This window comes from Anopheles merus, chromosome 2L (genome assembly GCF_017562075.2).
Source record: "Anopheles merus strain MAF chromosome 2L, AmerM5.1, whole genome shotgun sequence".
Lineage (NCBI taxonomy): Eukaryota > Metazoa > Arthropoda > Insecta > Diptera > Culicidae > Anopheles > Anopheles merus.
Window position 1 is genome coordinate 15,725,759 of NC_054083.1, and position 22,991 is coordinate 15,748,749.

General features: G+C 45.4%; 1 protein-coding gene across 10 annotated transcripts in view; it reads right to left on the minus strand.

Moving 5' to 3' along the window:
* LOC121594384 overlaps positions 1-22,991 on the minus strand; it is a 103,667-nt gene that overhangs the window by 52,549 nt on the left and 28,127 nt on the right. For 5 of the 10 annotated variants that reach the window (XM_041917583.1, XM_041917579.1, XM_041917582.1 and 2 more), the window contains exons 1-2: positions 16,218-16,491; positions 14,971-15,187 (exon numbers count right to left, since the gene is read on the minus strand). The exons of 1 other annotated variant lie outside the window; for it this stretch is intronic. The gene's annotated coding sequence lies outside the window, so the exon portion shown is untranslated. Of the gene's footprint in view, positions 1-14,970; positions 15,188-15,529; positions 15,905-15,924; positions 15,979-16,136; positions 16,162-16,217; positions 16,504-22,991 lie in introns of those variants that run through there. 4 more of the 10 variants (XM_041917574.1, XM_041917577.1, XM_041917576.1 and 1 more) reach the window with 4 other exon arrangements.

Sequence of the window (22,991 nt, forward strand, 5' to 3'; positions counted from 1 at the left end):
GAAGCGACAACTCCTTAACCGTACATTGCACTTCGCGCACGCACAAACCCATAACATGCTCTGTGCAATGCGCCGGGCGGCGAGATGCATTGCGATCGCAACTGCAGTCTAAAAATATCGTTCACTTCATACCCAGTTGCAAGCAGTAGCAGCATCAGCAGCAGCAACTTTCGTTTAGCAACGCTCGCCACTGACGGCGCCCCGGCAGCAATCAGCAATCCGTGGCAGATGCACCCGACAACTCACACCCAAATGCCACCCGGAATGTAGCACCATCGGGTAATGGCAACGCTGCGATGTGAAGACGACATCGAAAGCAACCGTGGCCAATGCGTCGGCCCAGCAACCGTCGCTCGGGCGCATTAATCTTTGCATTCGAAAATAAATCAATGCACTGGCAAACGTGGCGCGTCTAACAAACCTCCCAGTCGTTTGTGTTGTTGTGGCGCTCTCGCGTTTTGCGTGTACGCTTTGGTCAAGCCAGTTTGCCCACGCCCGAATCCGGACCGTACTCGGTTTTGTGCCGGGTGCGGAACATTTCGGTTGATGTTCTAAATTTAATCGACGCTCATTTTCCATCGCACCGGTACGATCGAATATCGAAGACGTGTGCGATGTGTGCGTGTGATTTGTTTTCACTCGCAGGTATGAAGGCGTGTTGCTATGCATTAGTACGCTTCTACTCCCAATGCTTCGTTGGTGGAGAGCATAAGTGTCACGGTTTGTAATGTGATCACAGCTGTAGTAAAAAAAACCCTGAATGCAGTAAAACGTGAATAGTATTTCCGATGCAATCTAAATTAAAACCTTGCTTGGATGTTGCTTCTTTTTGTTTGGGATATACTTAACAGTACATTTAAACAGCAGTGTAAGTTTACACTCACAAAGTTTTCTATCAACAGGTTGTATTGCTTAAACCAAACCCAAAAGGATGACCTCCTTTGCCAACTTTTATCTGCAACTCCCGAAGGAAGATCAATCCAAATGTAAGACAACCGCATCCGACAGCTTAAAACGTCTGCTTCCGCCCAGAAGATGCAGTTGATCCACATGTTTTCCGACATATGTAGGTCAACCCGAATCTTTCGATCCCTTCGGGTTGGAGCGTCAGTGTGTTTTTTTGCTACTGGTTTTAGTGATCCCACCAATCTAAAATTGGATACTTTTGCAACTAGAAGATTGCGTGGTGAATGGAAAACCTCGGCAGTTATGAAATCCAGATGCTTGCCTTATTAACGTCCTTCCGTGTGGGACGTTTCGGGCCGTGTCTGACGAGCAGTTGCTGTGCGCAGTGAACCTTTGGGACGTTCGGCTGAGTTCAAACCATTCTGATGAGGTCACTGGACACCAATAAACGCGGGCCAAAGCGTTTTCCGCTACAATGTGTATCTGTGTTCGAGTGTGTGTATTTGTCTGACATAAAGCGATAGCATAATGTAATACTTTTTAAATCAAATGTCACGAGCTGGGAATTTTACATTGCTGTTGTAAAATAGCTCGTAAACTAAAAATTACACTCCCATCACGTGCTGGGATGAAAATTACTCAACGTTGCCTCTACGCTCGTACAGATGGTTCACGAGTGGAAAAGAGAAGAAGTTGAACAATATTGATTGCATTTTAAACTAGACCGCGAAGCCATCAACAGTTTCTTTATGGTCATGTCGTACGGCGTTCCGTATCTTGGGAGCACCTCTCTCTCTCTCTCTCTCTCTCTCTCTTGGAGTAAGCTGGTCGTTAAGGAAGTGTGGAACTCGCCTTTAAGTACTCGCTACGCCCGATTCTACAACCGGTGACAATCACCATTGTGATGTCATCATTTTTCCAACCTTACTGGTGGAAAATTTATTGCTCAATCCGAACAGCAAGGCCCCCACAAAGCCCCCCGGGAGACATGATGCGAAGGAAGCACCCCGGAACGAACTCGCTCGGAGCGCTCGGAGGGATATTTGAAAAGTGGAAGGTTGGTTGGTGTTTATGCTCTTTACGCTCCAATTAATCTTCCACCGTCAGCTGTTGGTCCGGGGTAGGGCCATGAAGCGGCTGGCAGAGCACAGTATCCCGCTCGGGACGATTGTCATTAAATCCATCTTCAGCTCCGGTGGTTTAAGCCTTTCGAAAAGGGCGTAGACGCAAAGGTGCGCTCGTCTGCTCGTAGAACGAATTAAATTATAATGTAGAAAACTATCGTAACACTTTTGTTCTACCAAACCTAGTGGTTGTAGGGAAGGAGGATTGGCTCGATTGTGCTCGGAAGTAGATACCCGCGCCAGGCTGTTTGAAATTTAATCCACACACAATCTGGTTTGATCGTTGGCCTGTGTTAGGAGGAAATTTAATTCATCCAGTAGATTTGTGCTGCCACCTGCCGTTTCGCGAACACGAACTCACCTAAAACGAGACAGAGAAAGTAGAAACGTTGTAATACAATCGCATTGCGTTTGATGTTTACTGTCGGGAGCACAACTAGTACACGTAGCCATCAGGGCGTGCTGTAATACAATTTTGAACCCATCAAATAGGAGTGAAACTGAAGGCAGAAAAGGTAAAGGAACAACAATCTTCCGGATCATTCCGGTAACCTTGTTTTTCTCCCTGTTTTTTTTTTACGAAGGAATGGATTAGTTTTGAACCTTATTTCTGCAAGATAAAATCGATCCCGGGCATTTCCCAACCGTCATTTCAATCATCATATAAATTTTGATAAATTATGAATATATTTTTCTTCACTATGTTTTACAGCACGGTATGGACGTGCTATGGATGCAAGAACTGCCGAGAGAGCGCTAGTAATCACTTGACCAGGGCGCAACTTGACCTTTTTTTCTTTGGCAACAAGGCGTTAGGGTTACGATTATGGTATCGTCAGACGGTTATGGTCGATGGAGCTATTAATCAATAGAAGAAGTAAGGCATGAAATACGGTGGAAGTTATCGATAAGAATGGTTTTGTTTTTGTTTAAAAAATGTTGGTCCGTATCTAATGCAGGAGAAGGTTAACCTTTTAAAACGGAGTAAGAAAAAGAATTAGTAATCTAACGGACTGTAGTAGCTGTTTACAATGTTGCCAAAGAGGGGTGTTGTTAAAAGTGTATAATAAAAAATACACTTTAATGCAATTTTCTTAACATCCGTTGGAGCTTTCATTGGACCCACTTCTAACATTAAAGGGGCAAAGGTGTTGGCAAAAAAGAAAAACATACAAACAACGCCAATTGAAGGATTCGCTGTACTTCATTGCATGAGCAAAGATGAGGTCGATGTTCTTAAAAAAAGAGAAAGAAACTCGTAATCTTACGTTTTTCTTCCCTTTCTAGGCCAGCGCTCGATGGAGAGCCGAAGATATCACGCTTCGGAAAACTCGTCCCACAAAGAACCATCGCCATTTGTGCGTGGAGTGTAGTAAAAATTTAATTAAACTGCCTTCAAGGGCTGCACACCCCACACTCACACACAGAGCTGTGCCGTGCCTTTGCCGAACATAGGGGAACCGTACGATCGATGCTGCGGTGTTTATGTTGTAGCCCCGCGGTCAAACACATCGGCTACACGCGCGTGAATCTACTTCCCCTCGGGGGGAGGATCATGAATGGTGGTGCGAGATCAGAGCATCTGCCGTCGTAAAAGAAGAAATATTATCGCTGAAAATCGCAATAAAAATAATGCTTTCCTTTCATATCATAAGTCGGCCATGACGGAGATGATGCCAGAGTCGCGTGGTGGCTTGTTGAAGGACAGTGGGGTTGAAGCTTGGGATGATCGTACTGAAGAGGGCAAAGATGAGAGAAAGGAAAAAACTGGCCTGAACAGACCGACGTTGCCCAGTCGATTTGTTCCAAAGGATCTCCTAATGAAGAAATTAGCCTGGGCCCCAAGTAATCTTGGTGGAATTTTAACAGCATTCAACAAGCCGCCAACACCCTCGCGGCTATATTGAACGGGACCCGCGGTCGAACGAATTACACCCGTGAATCGGTCCATTGTTGTTGGGAGCATAAAATCATAAACATTACCGGAAGGTTTCGATTCTTTCCATCTCGATTTTACGATTGAAATCAGACAGAGGGAAAGAGAAAGGAAGAGGGAGAGAGAGAGACATAAGGGTATAATTTTTTGAGCGAGAGATAGCGAAAAGGGTGAGCTCTTTCTGTAGGTCTTTACTTGTGAATACCATTTTGCTCGTCTAGCAGTAAGACTGCGCTATGAATGCACGTTTAAATGGTCGATTCGTTCGTTTGGACTCGACTAAATGAATGCTGAATGTGAAGGAATGTTTCTGATTTATGGTCCATTAGCTAAACGGCTTACGAACTTTATCGACCGCAGTTCACAGCGAGCGAGATCCACCTTTTGGGGCTGTTGGTGGTGCGATTGCTTTACAAAGATTAAACCACTCATGATCGCTCCTCCGGAGAGCGGTTTGAGGGTGACGAGTTGACACTCACATTTGTGGCTCTGGAGAAACCAATCAACCTGCGCTTAATTAATCACTTTCCACCTTCCTGTCCCGGCACAGATCATGCTCACAAGGACCCTTCGATCCTTGCACGGGTAGGCGGCAACATACCATTTCCTTGTTCGCGCTCCATTTCCTATGTCATCGAGTTAATAGTACGATAGGAAACTCGCTCACGGAAGCCGGAGGTGGAGTGCATAATCGATAGTGTGCCGTCGCTTATGTTGCCACCCACCGCCCAGCGGGGGAGGTTTATTTTTTACGGGTGAATGGCTCCCGGCGACATGAATATTCAATTTGAACTCGAATAACTCATGCAAACATACCCTCGCCCGCCGCTGCTTCGACGACAACAAGCCTCCGTCTACCATCAGCCAAACCGATGACAAATCAATTTGTATGCGCAATAGTGCGCTTTTACCTATTCGTTCTGCTTGAAATCAATCGGGTCTATACGTTGGGCTACACACCCGGCCGACAAACGATTTCATTTGAATAGTGCTTGTCGAGCCGCTACTTTGACGTCGTTAATCGTAGATTGCTCTATGCTCCATTGGGGCTGTGCGATCTGGTGGCGGGTCGAAATTGCCTGTAGATTTGGAAAGCTAAATGGGGATAGACTAGAGTTTGTTCGTTCTTTGAGCATGTTTTTGTGGAGGTAGAAGAATGGCAAACTCTAATGACATCATTTGAGCAGCACTAGAAGCGGGGGAGTAGCAATCGAGAACTCCCCCTAGAGTAGTAAACAATATGTTCCCTTTTTTGGAAGACTTTAAGTGATATTGATTTGCTAATGGAGTAACAATAACCTTTCATTGAATTGAGAAACACTTTTCGCAGAGTAATTGAAGAGGAAACAGTGTATCGCTTTGGGATAAATACTTTCTTGTATTGAAGATAAAACATTGATACATCTTCTTTAAACTACCCACTGTAATATATCAGAGATGTGTAAGTCTTGAAACAAAAATGTTTGGTTAGTTGCACCTCAACAAAATTGAAATAATCTCCCCCTCTCAACTTGTCATGATCATTGCACTCGATATAACTGCAGACACAGCATGCAGCTATTCAAAGTATGCCCTGTCACAAATGTTATTTATTTACTTTGTTTCCATCCTACAAGCTGAGCGACGAAATTCTCGTTGCGCTGCTTGCAGACTCGCGGAAGAAGAGCATAACAAAAGCAAAGGCAGACACGAAGGAGAAATCGACCGCGGACGTAAAGTGTGTGGTATGTAATGTGAAGAATAACAGTCTCGATTTCATTGGACGCTTCTGCGCACGATGGGCTCATAAAAGAAATTGAAAACAAAGATATGGAGGAGTTTGATGGTAGTTGCTTTAAACCAATTCCATAGAGTTTACCAATGCACGGGAACAAATGTAGGGCTAGAAAAGAACTTGGCTGATATCTGTTTTTGCTTTTGTTTCCAAAGAATGCTCCATGTTTCCTTTTCATCCAAATAAAGAAAATCGAGTCTAATAATCATTATTGGGAAGAATACGTTAAACGGTTCAAACAATGGAAAGTTGGCTTCGCAGGGGAAGAAATAATGTCAGCGATAGACAAACAGCCCAAATGCTTACATTATGGTTGCGGTGCATTCCGTTTGCTGATAAGAAAAGAAAATGGCCCAAACCCAATTAGTTCTTCAAAATATCAGCTAATATATTACAGAAAATGGTTAAACTGTCTTGAACACACGCACGCGCCACCCTCCCCGAAGATGCTCGTGCGTCTATGAGAGGGGAAAACTCCACAGCGGATGCTGTCCTCACCCCTCGCTCAATCACCCCGTCCCATAGTACCCGATACTTCTTCTTTTTCTGCCTCCCCAGTACGCCAGTGGTATGTTTATTTACATCACACGGGCCACCCGGTTTGAGGTAGCCTACGGGTGCATTACCAGCTGCACACGGGACCGCACAGGCACGATCAATACAGCCAGTGTAACCAACACCGTTCTGACCTCGTGGAGGCGGCACCTAATGTTGTCATTCCTGGTCTAATCACCGCCATCAATTTCCGGTCGTGAGGCCGCATACTACAAGGTGCACACGGCGTGCACACACCTTCTTATGCCTACCCGCCTGCCAAGTCAGTTTCAATGAGGTTTAGAACTTGAAAGATTTTTCCATGTCTATTTTGTGCCTTCCATTCTTCTGCAATTCTGGGAAGAAATTGGAACCACTTCTATCGGCTCTAATACGTTTCCGTCTAGATTTTGTTGTTGTTTTTGTGTTGGAATACGTATAAAAATCTCTTTTCAATCTCACACACACTTCAATCACCACCGGAGGACACTAATTTAGAACGGATGAGGAAGATCTCCCCCAGCGCAGCCGCTCATTTGAATATTACCATCAAGGAGTACGTCGATAAGTCGTCATCTCAACATCTCCTCGACAGCGTTCGGATGTTAGGGTCAGGGTTTTGTTGTCAAGGAGAGGTAGTGTGCTGTGGGGTTTAATTGAATGTTTCACTTTGCGGTGGTCGTGGTCCTGACCGCATCAATCACGCCATGTATAATGCGTGCCGAGTGGTGCATCGTTCTCACAAGACGCATGATGAGATGAACCACCAAGGACAATGGACATGAAGGATGGCTTCATCAATTTTCACCCGGCTCGTGCTGATCAACAATCCATTTATAATACTCTTTCTTGTTCTCTCTCTTTCTCTCTCTTTTTTGCTCTATCTCCAAGGAGCTGGAAGGTGCGTCCCGTAACGAATGGAGCCCATGTTGCTTTGTGTTTCACTCCTTCATGTTTTATTATTCCGTGCTACGTTCGTCTGAGTGCTCTTCATAGGAATCAATCTAGAGAAAAAGAACAAAAAAAAAACACCCGTCGCAGCCATTTTTCGGAGCAGCCTTTAGGGAGTATGCCTTCATTAAATCACACACTAGCCCCGTGCGGACTTAGAGTGCCGTAGATGTCCCGTGGCCATGGTGTGCGTGTGCGTACAACGCCGCACGAATCCTTTTCCAAAAAAAGCACAACTGTCCCACTTGAGGGATCACTTGCACGGCAGTTCACGACTCAAAGTCGACCTATGAAGATTGATCATCATCTACGGGTCGTTTGGAGCGTCTTTTCGGGAGAATTTTCTCTGATATTACGTCCAACCGATGCCTTTATTATATGCTTTTAGCCTTTTTCTTGGTAGGAGGTTAGGAGTTTTTGTACCCGTAGATTTATATTTTCAATTTCACCCAGCACGCTTCCACAGCTGAAAAATAACGCACAGCACCACCATTTCTCGTCCAGTTTGGAAGCTAATTTGGCTCTCCTGTGAGATTGGTCCTTGATGATTATCGTTCGTCCTTTGCCTGTCGCCCGTGTCGACAGAGTGGCTGTCGGTGCGGATGATCCGCAATCTCCTTAATCTGGACGATTAGAAGACGTTGTTTGGTGAGTGGCTTATTTTTTTCCGCCACGCTTTTCCACCCAACAACAAACAAGGCATTTTGGATGCGAGACAAGAGCATAACTCATTCTCGGAAGCAGAGGGCTCCGCTGCCAAAAACATAAAGCAATGGTTTCTCGCTTCGTTCGCGCTACATATCGGCGTCGTTTCAATCCGTTACGCATCGCGGTTGAGGAAGTTTGCGAAGGAGGAACACATTTTTGCCGCCACATCGCCTCTAATTGAGGGCAGCGGAGGATGTGGGGTCTCGTCGCACACAGTAGTTGAATGGCTTCTTCCGGCCTTTCGTATGTCCTTATCGTCGTTTGTGAGGACGACTCCTCCACACACAAAGTCGAGTCCTATTTTTTGTTGGTGGTTGTGTGATTTGGAGTGGATGTGTAGCTTGATTATATTGTTTTTTTTCTGCCTTGTAGTGGTTGTGATTTTAAGATTGAGCTCGTTTCTTTGCTTCATGGGATATTCCCGGAGTAAGGTTCTGGTACGTCGCTGAAAGGCTTTCATGTTTCCCTAATGTTTTGGACAGTTTTGTTTGATAATATTACATTTGACTTAACGTGTCAAAATGAGTAAATGAGCTTTATTTAATGAAATATTATATTAAAAAGTAGAGTAACTGGGTCGGAAACGATTGAATCGAAGTGAATAGTTGATAAATATTCTTATACAACAAAGTTTTTCCCGAAATTGCCTACTTTTTATTCGACGCCGCTTCCGGAAGGATTAAGTGTGAACCCTTACCAACGCCAATTATGATTTATTGCCTACCTCAGCCTAACACAGCGCACTTTTGGGAAGTTTGAATTGCTGTTCCTCTTGCACACATTCCTCTTGCGGTTAGTTTCGGCACATACATTTCCTCCTTCTGCTCCATCCTCTCAATCCATAAAAAGTTTGAAGTGGGTGCCCGGAGGTCGATCGAATGACTTTGCCCTGGGTTCTTGAGCATGTTGATTGATATTCATCGTATCGAGCAGCTGCGGCACGGGTGTTCGATCCATCTTGTAACCGATCTAACGCCCTGCTGCTATGGCGGGTGAAACACGCAAACAGAACGAAACCACACAGAGTGTTCCGAAAAACTTAACCTACAATCCAATGACACGAAACATCTGACCGAAAACTGAAAACGTGAATATAGTGCGTTCCTTCTTCGGAGCGTCAGCGGCTTGAAGATGATGCTGTATTCTTGAGCACACTTTGTAGACACACTGCGAGCCATTATAAGTGATCCGCCACAGCCGCACATATACACTCGCCCTGTGCTGACGATGATGACGATGACAACATCGGTCATCGATCGATGCATCAGGCCCCCGCATAAACATACATAATTGCAGTCGCTGTGTGTTTGGAGTACGTCACACATCGCATGTGTGGATGGATGTTTCATTTCCACATCACCGCTCTGTGAAAGCAGAGGGCAGTGTACGTTTGAACTCGCGGTGGCATTAGGGGATTGTTATTTTTTCTTCTATTCTTCGGAAAAGTGATTTGCCAGCGAACAAGAGCTCTCCAGTGGGTCGTGTCGCTCTTTCCCCCCTTCGCCATAGGGCCACTCAATCCACTTTGGCTCGTGTTGGACCGAAGCATAAGAAGGGAGGAAATGAATCACATTTTTTCCGAAAACTTTCCCCGGTCATCCTGCATCCCTGGCGGCTCAAATTTTCCCCCAAACAGCGAACGAAGCACGAGCGTGAAAGAATCACATAATCATGCATCAAAAATTGCTTATTTTTATGCTTCCGAACATGGTCTCGCGAGGATGTCGCAACCAGAGTGGGAAGCGAGTGGGACCATTTCGTGAGAGAAAACACACTTTACGACCACTGCTGCGGGGCTAGTTTTATGTGTGAGTTGTGCTCCCCGCAAAGTGGAAATATTCATAATCGAAAACAGTGTCGCCACCACGATGTGGGAGGAAGCGAACATGAGTGCGGCTTTTCCCTGCTGCCCATAGCTTCGTGTGTAATAGGGCGTTGATCTTTTGAACTTACAAGAAAGAACAAGAGGAGTGCAGTAAGCTGACATTACTGGCTGGGAATTTTCAACAGTTCCACGTTCATAATCTTATCTGGCAATCGGTGCCCGAAAGGAGTAAACAGTTTCGCAAGAAAGAAATACATAAAACCCCAAACTAGAATTGCGGTCATAAACAAAAATTCGCAAATTTTACGCAAATAGTTTGCTCCCCGGTTGCTCCAACACGTGGTTGAAAACAGATAACTGCTGACACGGGGCAACGTGGCTGAGAATGCCTTTGCTGGTGCGCCTTGAAGCTGTTGACAGCTGGTTAAAGGTTACAGGCAGGTCTGTCAAGACGGCGTGGTGGAAAAATACAGACACGCGCACACATACCGACCAATAACATCCGCGGTAAGCAAAACTGCCGTTTATGCTGACAGGGAGCTGTGGAGCTGTGGTTTCGATTGTCTTAAATTTGCTACATGAACCTGCTGACCTGGTCAAGAGCGTCGCGCCACAACAACGACCGTATGGCCTTTGGCGTGGTTTGTTTGTTTGTTGCGCATTTGTGTATTAAATTTCCTTTGCCAACACCGCCGGAAATTAAGCAAGCACCGGGCATGACCGTTTGCTGTCCTCGTTCTGTTCGTTTTCGTTTTATCAGGCTATACTAAGAAGAAAAAATGTCACCGCACAGCACTCGATGGTGACGCCGTTCCAGAGTGACAAGTGAGTAACACCGATAGGAAGAAGTTACTCTCACACAGTCAGAGCTCACATGATACGATCTGCCTTTCTCCGTCAACGAGTCAGTTTGATACGATATTGTGTCACTTCGATTGGACCGTGTGCCTTATCTTTGCCTGACATCCCTTCCACTGTGCTGATAACGGACGCGCGCCGTTATCAATCTCGTGACTCAAAAAATGTCGAGCAATGTTGATACTGCTTCAGCACAGAATGTTTGAGTACAGAGAGTGAAAGGAATGAAGGTTCTCTTGCAGGGAATGAACTTTCATTGAAAGTGGACCTAAAAACAGGCTGGCCTTTTAGTTGGGTTTGTTGCAAGTATGCTGGGTCTAGTTGGTCACGGCTGAATGATAACCCAAACCATACCAATAGGGGGGATATTCCCTTCGAAGTTATTAAAATAAACCAATCGTAAAAAAAACGCTCACAGGAACAGCACAAACTTTCCGAGAATTATGCTAAAAGGTTTTTTTAGAAACTTTAACGCTGCAAACATTACGACCCTCCAAAACCCGATCTGCCACTAAACTCGGTACTGCCCGCGCATGCTGGTGAGTCACATTTGCCCTCGCACACTCACACACACCCGCAAAAACACCCCATAATGTCACCCGCGTCCACCGAACCATGATTTATGCCCAAACGTCCCCCGTTCGGCGACCACCATTGGTACACGATGCGGGAAGTAAACTGCGCAAACTGTGCGCCCGCTGAAATGGCGTGTCCACCGCCATGGCTTTGAAACCGCCACAGTGAGGACAGCATGCGCCGAAATGCTGGGAAGATGGTGTGGAAAGCAACAAAAAAGCCGGCCGGTTTTTGCTCATCGCGGGACCTAAAAATAAATTGCATGCGCTTGCGGTTATGTGCGCGGAAGGGGCAGCGCAGAAAAGCAGCGCAAGATGAGACGGGTAGACCCTGCGTGAACTCTTGAGCAAGTTTATCCTATCGGGCTCGGCCCGTACACAATAGATCTGGTTGGAGCTGCTGAAGCCTTCCTGCAGGACTCCGCAGCTGCCGGGAACGTTGCTAAAGGCAGAGAGTGTTTTGCTGGGGCGAAACAACAAGCGACCCAAAAGGTCCGGCCACGCAATACCGGTGAGTGGGATAAGGGACGGCAGAAGGGTGTGGTGTGATCGTGTCCGCACTAGACCGTGATCGGTGTACAAAAAAGCGCCTCACGCGGGAGGACATTCACTCCGACGAGGCGGGCGCGGCCAGGGCGCGCAACGCAACTAATGCGCAACGCGCAGCGAGCGTGTCATGTGCGGTATTGGTACGCGCGCATTTTAATTAATGTCCACACGTACAGTTAGTGCCGTGGTCGGTGTTGGTCTCCCCGCGCGACCACTAGAACAGAAGGGTGTGTGGATGTGTGCGTGTGTGTGTCTGCGCGATGGTTTCGGCAAATGGAACCAATCGAAAGCAGCTGTTGTACGAGCAACTCCGCTGTATGATGGACGGCGTGGGGAGTGGAAGTTGTGGGTACGGATTTTTATTAGCATTTATTGCAGCTGGTATTCACCCCCCCCCCCTTCCCCCTCGTGCGTTTGTGTCTCGCGGCGTTCGATACACCCTTTTAATTTATTTGTGCTTTATTAGAAACGCTATGGAAGAGCGAAGACAAATAATTAATAAATTGTTCAACTTAAGCTGCCAAGCCCAATTTGTAAAATTACAATTAGGGGATTGTTTTTTTTTATCTTCTCTGTTCTATAAATCTTCACGTAAGATCCGACATACACATGTGCTCGCTTCAGTTCAATGATCTTTTTGGAACGATAAAGTGCCCTTGCCTGGAAGGAAAAGTCAGCCCCAAAGGTCGAAAAATTATTCCATTTCAGCTTAAAAAATCAACTAAAACCCCACTCAAAAGTCGGAAAGAGAGACACCAGAGACCGACCGAAATGTGCTGCGCAAGTTATCGCTCAGTTTGTCGAACTTTACGAACGCAGCAAAGAGCCAGGATGAAGCTGAGCAGAAGGAACAGACAGCAGTACAACATCAACAACAAAAAACTCGTCCATATACGTCCACATCCGCCCGTACGTAAGCCACTTGATGCTGCACTCTGGTCTGCGCGATGTCGTTCCCTCTCGATCAAGTGGTGCTATCGCGATGTCTTTAAATTTTACAGACAAACTTCCCGCAGATCAACAACTCTGTCGAGGGACGCGGTGGCAGGACAATGGTGCGTTTTGATTCGGGCCTGCGTTGGAGAGCGTTAGCCTCGGTATTTCTCCGACAACTGGATCGACTGTTAGGATTATGGTTAACTTTTTTTTTCATCCCCCTCTGCTTTCCGATGCTGTCCGCTCTTACAGACATGCATTAACGTACACCGTGTCCCCGTAGGCAAGCGCAATTACTTGCGCACATATGGAGCGGATGTCATCTGGTTAATCCGCTCACGATCGAACCAAGAGCACGGTACCGGCCGGGTAGTCATTTTCCCAGTCACTCGGCACTTGGCTGCATACCTCCCGTTGGTGGTTGTATCCTTTCTGGCGCAAGAGTAAAGTTGAAGTATGTTTACTACGATACAGCTCTCACCAGGTTCTGTCGCTGTCCCCTCCGGACTGCCATGTTTGAAGTGGGCAGAAGCAAATCGGCTTACTTCGCCGATACTCCACTGTATTCTGGTCTCCAGAGGGGGTAAAAAAAAGAAATCAATCCAGACCGAAAATTGCGTCGTGTGGAGGATGCAGTCGGACTGTCGAGTGAACACAGCAGTGTGCACAACATAAGGGCCACCGCTACTTTTATTTTCCAGGGTTGCACGGCGAAAGGGTTTGCAAAGCTGGAACCAGTGTTCCAAGTGTGAAGCCTATTGCGTTCGCGAATCGCAACCACTGCCCCACTCGAGGACCAGGATCGAGGCAAGCTGCATGCAAATCAAGTCCATTCACGAAACAACTCGATGGGGCTGAGCATTAAGGGTTGCGCGGTGCGCGAGACGAGACATTTGTGATGAGGAAGCGTTACTGACAGGAGTACCATTCGAGAAGGCAGTGGGGATTTGGAACTATCGAGGACTGAGAATATACGGAAGGGTTGAAATGAAAAAAGAAAACACACACACACGTATCACTGGAGCTTAATTGAAATCTGCTCAAGTCCGCGCCGAAAAGGCCAGACGGACGAACGGGTTTTAATTGAAATGTTTTGTCTGGAGCCTTACAAATCTGGTGCTGGTCCAAAAATTGCAACGATAACTGTCGTTGTCGTCGTCGTCTGGCGTATCGAGGGCTGACGTACGCAAACAAAAGCGCGTAAAGTAAAACTGCGTCCCTCGAGTTTGATTTCAACAGGCAGGTAGCTCAGAGCGGTCAGAGAGCTACCCGTCCACTTGGTGGCAACGGTTATACTTCCAAACTGTGATAAAACGGGCGATAAAGTATCTCAAGTTATGGGAGTACGAAATTTGCAGACGTAGCAACTCGCACTGAGCGATCTGGGCGGACTGAGTCGGCTGAAAGTGAACCGATAGTTTATCTGGTCCTTCATTAACGTTCGTGCTGGAGGTGGCACCAAGGATGGTCGGTCACTGTCCAAAACGTCCTTCAAGCGCTGTATAAATTACAAAATACAATTTTCACGAGTCTCCACACAGACACAGACGCTCTTGAGGGTACTTCGTGACCCGTTTTTGTGCCCACTTATCCATCACCTGAGGAGAGATGATTTTTTGAGCCCCAACAGCACAACAGGTACCGGGAGCGGGAAGACTCAGTGTTTGTCGCTCGTTTATGTTGGTACGGGAGGGGCTGTACAGCAGCAACAAACTTGGAATCTGTATTTACGTGGCAATGGTTTCCGAGCAAGAAAACCAAACAAACATTGGCAGACTTGGGACCAAATTTAATCTGCAGCTGTTTAAAGTTTCATACTTAGTGGTCCGCCATCTCCCCGCATAGCCCTTGAACAACTTTGTCCCTTTCTGTGCGTGTGTTCTGGCGTAGGAGAATTGTGGGGTTTAAAACTTTGGCATCAGTATTCGGAACATGCCAGTTCCATTTATTTGTGCCCTGAGGATGATGCTACGCAATTGCGATGCAATGTGATGACTCTTAAGCAGTAAGGGTTAGAGTGAGAGATGGTGGGTGGAAAGCGGTGGTGGCGTAGGACACATGACACATTCTACGAAACTGGCACCACAGCCTACACGCGGCCTCGGATTTGCCATCTTTGCATGGCGTACGGTGCGTCACCGTACGGTTCTCCGTCTGTTTCAGCAGGCGCAGCAATGCGTTTTGCAGAATTAATGAGCTTCGCACATGGGAACCCCCAGAACGGGTCCAATATGGAACCGGAACGGACTTGCAAGAAAGCAGCTCGCACGATGGCGCTTAACTTAAACACCTACCCGTTGGGAAGCTGGTCACGAGGAAATCACGACGCGCAACTGCTTTTCGCTGAACGTTGGCAGCGGAGGACAAGATTGTTTTACACGATTGTTTCGAACACTTTTTCCGCCTGTGGCGCCGGGCCAAGCCGGATGAGTATGTTTTTCACTATCACTTAAGATGGTAACCACACGAGCGGGTTTGTCTGCGTCACCACGCGCTCGATGCGTGCCTTTGCTGCAATAACGTGGGTGGAGAGAAAAAAAGAAACATGAAACAACAAAAAAGGGGCAAAACACAAACACTGTCACTGGACTGGAGATGAAATATTCTTCGTTAAACTTTCAAACCCCACACACAGGCACAGACTGTCACGGTACACTGTGGTTGAAACTGTGCGGAAATAACCGAACGAACCGCGCAGCATCCGGGACAAGAGGGCCTAGTTGCACCGTTGAGCCCGGTTTGCCGGTGGTTGCTGTTGTTATCTTAACGAGTATGATCTATGTGGCGGTCTAGAGCTTCACACTGCTTGGCAGCACTTTCTTTGCTTTGCTTTGAAACGAACAGTTGTCTTACTCGCGAGAATGCCACATAGGGTGGGATGTATCTAACTGCCGAATACCGCCTTCACAAAACTTCCAAGATTTCTCGCAAGCCAGCCACACAAACACGAAGGCAGCGCGGATTGAAACGAATCGGGGAGACGCACTCTACCGGCGTGTGGTAATTATTCGTACGCAAGAGGCAGGTGAGCCTTCCACGCAGGTAGCACACACGTTCACACACACACATGCACACACATACACACACGCATATACAGGCACAGCTTTACGACCCTTTCAGGGCTTGGGTTTCGAATTTCTCGATTCAACAATCCGGCTCGAGACGAATGTAGTGGGGGCCACGTTCCGCCTTCCGGTGTAGCATCGGAGACCCTTCTTCGGTGCGTTTTGCTTGCCGCTACGTCCTACCTCGCGATTCACGGTGGTCTCGCGGATAATATTGGTGCGGATTGGTTGAATGCTTCCCTAATGAACTAAATGTACAATTATCATTGCCGGCGCGCTAGAACGGACACTGGGCGAAGTGCTCTCCGATGCTTTCTTGCCTTCACTGGCACGGTAAACGGTGGTAAACAGAACATTGAATCACATCGCAGCACAGCACACACAGGTACACTCACTCGTGTAGGGCCGCGACACGCGATAGTGTATTCGGTGAGGTGATTCTCGTTGCGTATACGCATGCATCCGTCAAACCATACCTGACTCTGGACGGGAAACGCGTCCACAACCCACGGTAAGTAATCGCGCGGACGCCACCCAATCGGCGAGCGTTGCTTCGGCGTATGTGTATGCAAGGGCCAGTGGGACGGAAACCTTTGGCACGGCTCGCAAAATGAATAATAAGTGCAACCGGCAACGACCGGGCCGGTGCGTTTTGAGCGTTTGTACGCTTCTGTGTAGCGCGAAATGGGGCTCGAAATGGTAATGCCGCGAACGAACGTACCCTCCGACGAACCGAACTGCGTAAGGATTTGGTTGAAACTGAGTGCGCTACCAGCCGGCGCTCTCACGCGGCAACCTGGGCAAGCGATGACTCGCGAGAGTTAGGCCGTATTCTACTCGGTTCATGTTGCTGGGTATGAATGTTTTACTGCATGTTAAATCGATGCATTAGTTTTACTGGTACTAGTAATTTAAAATACAATTTTTGTAAATTTAAAATTGTAAATTGTGAATATAAAATTCATACAGGAACACAATCATCGATAAATATAAGATTTTTTTCTAGGTAATAATTTTAAAACGCAGCATTGAAGTAAATATTTCATTTTTAAATCTGAACACATAGTTTTATTTTACTTTCTTGGAACGAAAACAATACAAATATTTAAATTAAAGTTACATAAAATATTTAAACAGGTAGTTAATATTAAATAATTAAATTTAACAAATTTAAATAAAGAAAAACATGCTTGAAATTGAATTTGAATAAATTTAAAGAAGAAAAAACACAAAAACTAACATATTAAGCATATTTAGATCAACAATCTATTTAAAAAAATATTAATGAGGTATAAAGAGGACATCAACGAGTTTGCTATAAAATTATATTATTTCATTCATGTTGGCGTACTCATGTTAGAGCATGCCATCGTGACAAGGCCCGAGCAACAATAGCTTTCCCTTGTCCTCAATTTTTGTAGTAATCATGCCGATGATTAGCAAATCCAGCTCGCAAGCAACAATAATAATATTTCACAGTGTTTAGTAGTGGCGTTGTCTTATACCTTGAAGCTATCAACAAATAGATGTATAGGTTTTGGAGATGGTTCGGTTGGGAAGCGGCCATGCATTTTACCTCTATGGTATTAGTGGAATAATTTGGTGGCCAACACATACTTGCTACTGGCCATTGCATCTAGCCAGTTTTAAATACGTCTTTTTAGCTACAAATATTATGAGATTGAAGTGCAGATATATGAAATATGTAATTTGTAAAATATTTTTTAAGTTTTTGAGTAAGTCCTTTTTAAGTAGCATTTTTTATGAGTAGGAGAATTCGCTAGCAAATATTATGATCTTGAGGTGCAGATGTAAAAAATATGTAATGTGAAACAATATTTTTGCATTTTAGAGTTACTCCTTTTCAAGTAGCACATCTGAAGCCGTTCCATTTGAATAAAAAAAGTATTTCGTTTGGTAAATCGTAAGTACTATTGATTAAATCATCCGCAATTGTCCTTTCAATTTTTTAATAAAATAAAAGAAAAGAATTATAGCTTTTAATTGTAGATTCCACATAACATGTTTATAATGCTTCCAAACATTCGAACAAAGTAGAGCACATCCTTACACATTCTCATCCGCGAGCATAGAACAGCTACGCCGTTTTCTCATTTCTCCCAAGCTGCTCTTGGGCCTGAAATCGAACACACTCGCGCGATGGTATAGAGGTGTGATGATAATCTGTTTCGCCGGTTCGCAGTTCCAAGAGAGCACAGAGAGAGAGAGAGAGAAAGAGAGAATGAGCATAATTCTAAGGGTGAGCGTACGGGCGCAGCATTGGGATGAATGAAAGTATGCGTGTGTTTTTGTACGAACCCATCTCCACCCATCACCCCATTGCGTTGTTGGCCAACCTTTTGCACCTTGTTCTTCACTCTCTCGCTCTTTCATGCTCTCGTTCTCTCCCACTCGCTCTCTCGTTCAGGCCTTTGCGTTCCCTACTATATTTTGATCTTTCTTTTTCGATCGGGTGCAACATACTCTTTTGATTTCGAATTCTTTTTCCTATGCTCGTCGCTTGCCTGTTTTCGGCAGACTCTTGCGCGTGTGTGTTTTTTTTGTTTAATTCCAAAGTAGCAAAGGCTGCTTCCATCTGCATCCCGTTCGTACACTTGGGCGTTTGAATGGTTTCGATTCTTTTCAATCACCTCTAATGGCTAACTTGTGCCGCCACAGCAATTCAGGAAATAAAACGAGTCATTCTCAGCCGGCCAGCGTTGGTCTTCTTTCGATGCGAGCAAGAAAAAGAAACGGATCGCGGCGAGCGAGAGAGCAACATGAGACGCACAGCAAAAAACAAAACAAAAATTATCTGGCGGATTAGGAGCGTGAAACGCTTCGATCGAGCGTGAGTCGAGTTCGCTTTCGTTCTAATATGTTGCTGCAGGGAAGATGCACACCACAAGACCACAGCCTTAGGATTCGTACGAGTTGAGCCCGTCTGGACGTTGTTGCTGTGTGGAATTTCTTTATGCGGTTAAAATAGCATTTTATGCTTCGCTGTTTGCCAGCAGCGCAGAGGTCATTGAAACACATGGATATGCAATTGTTCATCGCTATGCAGGGTGCGAGTAGACTCTTGCTTAGATACACTTTGGTTTTGTTTGGTTGTTGGTGCCCGGGTGGAAGTGTTGGTCGAGGAAGCTGATTTACTTATGCTAACCGTGTCGCGGAAACAGCGTCTGCACAATCGAAACGTCAGGCAAAGGTAGCTTGATATTCAATATTGATACAAGAAGTGAAAAGAGCAGCAGGAAATGGGGGTACAGAGCGACACAGTCTCGTTAGAAACGTGTTGATGATTCAAATAAAGTTTATACATTTCATTCAATTATAATGTGCAATCATCTACTTTTATTTTAAGACAAAATAATGGTTTATGTCTTTTAAAAAGTTGATAAGTTGTACAAATTCTTCCGACGCTTCTATCAATATAAGAACGATAACTGTCTGTTCCAGAAATCTAGCATTTAAACGATAAAATCAACCGTACCAGGCGCGACCCGACCCGGATAGGAAAATGCAAATTCATCATTCTACCCGATGCCCGCGCAACGATCCGATGTACTGCGATCGTCGGGGATAGTGGGGTTGTTATTTTTTCACCAGTAAACGCAATCATTAGCATTGCTTTCGAAGGCATCGAATAATGGGAACGAATCGACCGGTACCCGTAGTCAGTTCGTTAAAAGACTCGCTTCATCGTTCGGCCCAAAGACTCCCGGAGCAGCGTAGAGTCGCCCCGATCGGGAGACGTAGCGAAACGGCATCCAAAGCATAAAAGTGCAGTAACCTCTCACACATAGCGCGCCCTGTGTGCAAGTGGCCGGTCTCGCGTGGGGCTTCTTCGTGTTGGTGCCGTCCGCAGCGATCGTGATCGTGATCGCGATCTTTGGTGGTATTACTCATCCCCATGGCCGGTGGCCGGTGGATGCAGTTTCGTTTAGCAGCAGCCTGACCGGTTCAACAGGGCCACGTCTTCCCTTGGTGTGAAATGTGCAGTGTACAGTGAGTGTGACTAGGATCCATTGGGAACGGGACGGAGGATTAAATGGAAATCCCCCACTCACTGCAAAGCGTTTAAAAGTGCATTACTCAACTTGATGCAGCTTGGTGATTGTAAATGCTGAGCTAGACTTTATAATTTTGAGCATTCACCTCTGTAATTGGCAATGAAACATAGGTATTAATCGCGTTAACTGTACCGATTTAAGGTATTTAAAAGCCCGAGGGCTTATATGCAAATGAAATCGCCTTCCAATGCATGAAATGAGCGAACGGATTGTTTTATTATGACACAATCATATTGCCAAAAGTTATTATTCCAATTTCGCAATGACAGTTCCTGCAAGAGATTAATGTGGTATACTATGCTGATGGAATGAAGCATAGTCGGCATTTTGCGTGGACAGCATAATTATACCTTCCGTTCTGCAAGGGCTACAAAACATACCGTCGTCCGACGGGAAGCCCTGAACTTCAAAGTTCGGCGCTTCAGGTAATCGCTCATCCTTTCCTCCGTGTGCTACACAGTAGCGGCACCGTCTGTCGGGGGTAAGCAACTTTTTTGACAAAACCCTCTACCAGCCTCATAAATCATTCAGCCAATGGCTTCACAAATTATTTTACCGAAAGAAAACGAAAGTTTTGCGAACAACCACTCACCCTTGGGGGAAGCATTTTCATATCTAAACAGAATGAACTAATTTAACAGCTGAGCCAACGAACCCGTTGGATGAAACCCCAGCATGAACTACTGTAGAGGAAATTCACACGAGAGCCATATTTCGTTGGATGGATTTGTACCAAAAACGATTCAAAAGGAACGGATGGAAAAATAATTACCTCCTATCGGACGAAGCAGCTTGGGTGTGATATTACTTGTCAGAATACAAGCAAATAAAAACCCTTTAACAGCCAGAACCTGTTATCCTTAACCCACTGACCGGGATAGGTACGTGCGTTTATCATTTCGCTCGAGGTCGCAATGTGACCGTCGCAGAGATGCAAAACGAAAACGCAAAGTGCAGTGCCGATGCGAGAAGTGTAAACAGATGGATTTTTACGATATTTTGCCTTGTTTTGGATACATGGTCCATTAAACGGATCGCATTACTGCGACCTGTGTTCAGTGAAGCCAAATTGAAAAGTGGAGCAATATTAACTTCTGCTTCCTTCGTGCACTGGTCCGTTCCGTCAAAAACTCAAATGTAGGATCATTCTTTTCAAAAGGACAGCTTTTTTCATTGCTCGACTTGAGGCAACACTTTTTTGTTCCATACTTGGCTTTTAATGCGCTCCTAATGGTTTGCAGCAACCGGCCAGAAATCATCGAACAGTCCAAAGAGTGCTACCAGACTAGGTAAACAAAACGAAAGTAGTAGCATGTAAAATGAAGCATCCTTGTGCTCGAGTGCTATCTTACATTGGCGCTTAATTTATGTACTTCAACTTTGCTCATAAATATTTAATGGAACAGTTCTGCTAGCCGCTGCTGGACCTGGTATCTGCTCGAGGTTGATGCTATGTTATTTGTGAGCGTACCGTTGGGTTGGTTTGCTAGTTTATTTTTTACTGAATGTTATTTCACCTGTATCCCTTTGAAAAGGCGAATAATTTCCTGTGCTTCTTTTGAAGGAAGAGCGTTTGAATGAATTGAAATTAGGGTGTCTCTCATTTCTAGGTATGGTTTTGGATTTATCAAGGAATAGAATACTACTGGCTAAGTATTCTTGATGACCAAATTCCTGGTATGGGATGCTAGTGCTATGAATGGACTATGAGGATGAATTTTCATAGAATTAATAGAAACAAATTTGAAGAAGCTGATAGCTAAGCGATATGTAAAGTGGTTAGACAATTTGGCGTTTATAAAGATCGGCTAAGCCACCTAAATCGTTATGCCAACAAAGAAGGAGGACGTTTATTCAAGGTACACAGATAGATTAACAATAGTTATGGTGAATCTATATCGTAAGTTTAAAACCACCCTTTCTTAATATCATCAACGCTTGTGAAACATATTAAAGTACATCGTAATTGCAGATGTTCCTACATTCTTATCACCTTTTGTTGCCTATAGCATGCCCTTTCAGTAAGAAGCTGTCGGAAATTTCAGCTGGCCAATATATCGAATGTTTAAGTCATTCCTATGAAATCTAACAGAAGCACAAAAAAATCAGAAAAAGTTAAAAGTCCTTACCGAGAAGGCAATCGACTATCGTATTCTTACAATTTTATTTTTTTGGTCTCCACAAGCACAAAGCTAACACTTTTTTCTTACGTTCAGGAAATTCTATGCCCGCTTCAGTTGAAACTGAAATGAAAGAAAATCTGTGCCTCTAATGCAGTGAAGAGTTTCGACGCTTCGTTCGAAAGGATTACACTCGCTATCGGAAGGGCGAGTGCGGGCTTAACCGGACTCCACCGGGGTTGGCCACGGATGGATTGCATTTTTACTACCGGTTGCCGTTTTTCTCACTCGGTTTATTTGTCTGCATACCCGTAGCATCGCGACTGGCCGATCGATTCGTTCGTTATTTCGAGGTTTTACAAGCTGATTTCCAAAGGCAAGCCGTGCCTCCAAAAAAAAAAACCTAGCTAACTCGCACACAGTGAGCTGCCTTTAAGCTTCTTAGCTCCATTGCATGTGGCTCAGAATGCAAACGGCAGAAGGCATTTCCATTCCGCTTCGCTTGCATCATTTACCATGAGCCTGCATAAGCTCTTTTTGCCCCTCTGTGTGTGAGGTAAACCAGCGATAGAGTGTTGGATGATTCTAAAGTAATTGCAATAGCTTGCCAGCTACACTTCAGCCCGTAGTAATCCAACGCTAAAGAGGAGCCGCTTAAAGGTCCCCCCTCGGTAAGGTATGGCTTTTAAAACAGTGTTTGCTTGCGATGGGCTGTTGTTGACGAGCAATTTATTGAATGTCCAGTCTTGTGTGCGAAGAAGAGGAGTCATTTTAAGCCGGACAGCCCAGTGCAAGCACGAATCAACCTCCCATTTCTAGGAACAGTAGATTGAATATGTAGTTGAAGAATTGTTGGCGCTCGAGCGAAGCTCCAAAAGTGTAAGCTTGATGATTGTTTTATGACCGGCCCCGGGAACGCCACCTACCTATGCAAACATACAGCAATGCAAACGCAAACATTTGGACGCGTGGGTGCACAGATTCGCGAATCCTTCAGCACGCACGAGCACGCCACCATTAATCTTTTCCCGTTAATTTTCCACATCCACTATCG